Source organism: Suricata suricatta, chromosome 3, assembly GCF_006229205.1.
Source record: "Suricata suricatta isolate VVHF042 chromosome 3, meerkat_22Aug2017_6uvM2_HiC, whole genome shotgun sequence".
Taxonomy (NCBI): domain Eukaryota; kingdom Metazoa; phylum Chordata; class Mammalia; order Carnivora; family Herpestidae; genus Suricata; species Suricata suricatta.
In genome coordinates this window covers 148,721,714-148,725,942 of record NC_043702.1, presented here as the reverse complement: position 1 = coordinate 148,725,942, position 4,229 = coordinate 148,721,714, and positions in this window count along the sequence as shown.

The window sequence follows — 4,229 nt, the reverse complement described above, 5'->3', positions numbered from 1 at the left end:
GGAGCAATATTCATCCTCTTGTCCCAGATGACACATGACAGCCGATGCCCGCACCGGTGGCTGAGACTCCACCTTTCTCTCTCTCGTTCAAGAAAGCATACAAGTATCTGAGAGTGACTTTGTGGTATGGCTAACTTTACGGTAATTTATTCTCTTTAAAAGTATAGCATTTACAGACATTAGTATTTAAACTACTAATCAGAAACACATGACTTTGGACACACCTCTAATACCACGTTTGAGAGCTGAGCCTCTAGGTTGGTAGTGACTTTGTATCGTGAAGATGAATATGGCCCCTCTTCCCTTCAAATCTTGATACGGTTTCTCTTTAGATTAGCCTGTAAGTTAAGAATCAGGTTCTCAACCCTCTCTGGCAGCCACCCCAAGGAAAACTCAGCTCTGGCTTAGAATGGCAGTGGAGGATGTGGGATAGAGGAGGGACAGGCCTCGCCATATTACACGGGACTTATAGGTTTGCCTTATTTGGACAAGTAACTCTTCCATTGTTCTTAGGAAAGACTGCTCTAATGGATAATGTCATTTACTGAACCTACTAAGCATGGTCCTCACAGAGTTTTGGTTCTTTTGGAATCTCTGTATACCAACCCAGAACACAGATTTTCTGTCCAGATGCCACTATTTCTATACCTGTCGGGTTGCTTGAATAGTTCAGGGTTAGCAGACTTGTTTAACTCTTCAATATGACTGTCAGTTCTGTCCTCTCTCTTCAGAAGTGACTTCACTTTAGAAAGAGTCTCGATGACCAGGTCTCGGGTATCCTCCCATCAGCCCTACCTGGAAGATGGAGGAGACCTTAGAATTGAAATAAGGACTAAATAGAAACCTTCCAATTTATAGCCCATCCTTCTGTATCTGTTTTCTGCTTGCTTCCGCCTCCATTCTCCCCAGAACTTTTCTAAGGGCTCCCCAACTAAAGTGTGGGCCTTGGGCACAATTTTGCAACCAACCTCCTCCTCTAGAAAGGTGGCTTCCTTACCCAGTCAGAGCTTCAGTGAGATCTAGCTCAGTGAGATCTAGCTGAAGACAGGAGAACGGTTTTCTAGACAGACAGCCAAAGGTCCATGATTACGGCATTTGCCGAAAAACAACTGTGAGAACTATCCACTCTGGTCAGAAGGAACAAAACCAAGGAGATGCCTCTAGGGGTCGTGTCGCCCCTCCTGTCACAAGTCAAAACCTAAGCAAGGCAGTTTTTTAAATTAGGCTTTGACTTTGCTTTCCTTTTTTAATCACAGAAATAGTATACATTCAGTGCAGATAAATATAAAAATGGGTGTAAACATTTTCTTAACCACTCATTTCCATCATCCAGAGATTGCCTATGATAATGTGGTATCTACATCCTCAGTGTTTTTCTATATGTATATATAAACATGTATGGTTTTTAAAGACAAATGAGATCATACTGTGCTCTTTTATAACTTGCTTTTTCCGTTTGACCAAATGCTGACTTCCCGTGTTCACAGATGTTCACAGTGTTCACAGACCGTCTGTGGACACTCTTGTTTTTAGGATTCCATTGTTATTTCTGTAATATATTTAAACAATCCCTATTACATTGTCTCCAGTTTCTTAGAAACAATGTGATATAACATACAACTTTAAGGTTAAATTTGTATACACATTGGTAAATATTTCCTTGGCATATGGTATTAGCAGAGTCGCAAGGTATGCGTGTTTTCAAGGATTGGGTCTACTGACACATACTCTTCAGAAACAGCTGTGATTCACCTCCTCCAGCAGTGGAAAAGAGCACTCGTTTCTCTGAAACCTTCCTAACACTGGGTATTTATGATCATTAAAAAAAGATTTTGCCACTTTAATAGAAAAAATAGCATCTCATTTTAATTTGCATTTATCATATTTTAATGAAATTTTTAGATACTGATCATTTGTATTTTTTTAGAGAATTATCAAACATTGTTGCCACAGTAGCCAAAAAATGTCAAATTGTTATTCTGCCTTTTCAGTTTAATTTGAAAGGAATAAAGGCATTTAAACAGTAGAAATTCGATTCCTGTATGTCTTTGGGAAGAATGCACAATTTGAAAAAGCAGAGGAGCGCTGAAACCGGTCTGTCTGGAGGTCTGTCAACTAATAATCACTTCGTGTCGCCTATAAAACCGAATGTCTTCTCCTGGTTCCCTCACACCTAATAGGCTCTCAATAAAGACTTGTGAAACCCGCTAACCGCTTTGTCACAGGAGGGCGGGAGTAACCCATGGCTGCTGCTCGGAGTGCAGAGACCTGTCGTTCCTGTTAGAGCAGTGGGTCTTCCAAGGACTAGTTGCTTCTACAAAATTGTTTTTTAACGAAGAGTTGGACAGTGGTGTACCGACATTTTACATACTGTTCCTCTGCCATGTATGTGGCTACTCAGGTAACTCCAACATATAATGAGGATTTTGTTCCAGATAATGGTGGATAGGTAATTTTTTTTTAAGTTTATTTATGTATTTTGAGAGAGACAGAACAAGTGGAGGAAGGGCAGAGAGAGAGGGAGAGAGAATCCTGAGCAGCCTCTGCACTGACCGACGCAGGGCTCAAACCCACGAAACTGTGAGATCATGACCCAAACTGAAACTGAGTTGGACACTTAACCAAGTGAGCCACCTAGGTGCCCCTGGCGGATAGATTGACTATTCCACCACCGAAGGCAATTAGAAAGGCTGGACAAAATATTTAAAAAACCCAAAGTCAGGGCGTGTGGGTGGCTCAGTTGGTTGAGTGACAGATTCTTGATTTCAGCTCCATGGGATTGAGCCCTATGTTGGACTCTGCACTGAGTGTGCAGCCTGCTTGACAATCAATCAATCAATCTCTCCCTCTCCCTCCCTCCCTCCCTGCCTCCCTCCCTCTCTCTCTCTCTCTCTTTCCCCACCCCCCGCCCTCTGCCCTTATCCCTTTCATGTTCCTTCTCTTCCTCTCTCCCTCCCCTCTCTGTCTCTCAAAAAAGAAAAAAATCCAAAGGCATCAAAGAACATTTGTTTGAAGAATTACCAGACGAGGACCACTGAGAAGATGCAGGCCCTGAAAAGTGGGCTTAGTGTTAAGGGTCAGCATTCCCTTGGGGGCATTTGCCAAATGTGGAGGGGGCACCTCAGAGGCTGGTGGGGAACTGTGACAGCCTCCTGGAGGTTGGGGTCTATGCCTATCAGAGTGATAGACCTGGTAAATGTTTCTCAGTTTGGGTTGAGGTCCTCAGCCCTTTGCAACCCAGGAATAGGGGTGAACCAGAAGTGGGACATAGAAAGGCTCTCTCAGGATTGCCGCTTGGTTTCCAATGATCTCAATCCTTGAAATTAGATTAAGTTGATCCCAAAGTGGTAGTTTCCCCATACCCTTGGCATAAGTGAACAAAAACTCTTTCTGGGAGAAAATATCATCCTAAACTTCAAGTTGGTTTCTACAGGCAATTTTGCTAATACAATATCCTAAATACAATAAAATGTAGCCAAGCTTATGAGACAAGATATTAAGAAATCCAGTGAAACAGACCATGGAAAGTGGCCCAGAGACTGCAGACAGTGGAGCCATCAACAACTATAAAATAATTGCTTACTCTGTTCAAGGAGATAAATCAGTTTGAGGAATTTTAACAGATACCTGGGCATGTGAAAAAAATACGAATTCTAGGATTTTAAAAAATCTAATAACCAAAATTAAGAATTCAGTGGAAGTTTTTAACAGCAGATTATGTGCAGCTGAAGCGAGAACTAGAAAACTGGGAGCTAGAAATAATTCTAACAGTCAAACTGCAAGACCTAAATGCAAAACGTTACACAACATTACTGAAGAGAGATGAAAAGGAAACAAACTTACAGGGGCCAGACAACTACAGCAAAATAGGCCAAGTCCACTCAAGCCAGCATCTAATTTATTGAGACTCAGGAGTCCGCCGCCTAAGAATGGTTTTGGGGCACCTGGTTGGCTCAGTCGGTTAAGTGTCCGACCAGCTCAGGTCACGTTCTCACAAGGTTTGTGAGTTCGAGCCCCACGTCAGGCTCTGTGCTGACAGCTCAGAGCCTGGAGACTGCTTCAGATTCTGTGTCTCCTCACCGCCCCCCCCACCTTCCCTCACACTCTCTTTCCCAAAAAACAAATAAATATTTTTAAAAAGAATGGTTTTTACCTTTTTAAAATGGTTGTATAATTATTTATGTAGTATCTCCAATTTTACCTCTTATCCCACAAAGCCTAAAATATTA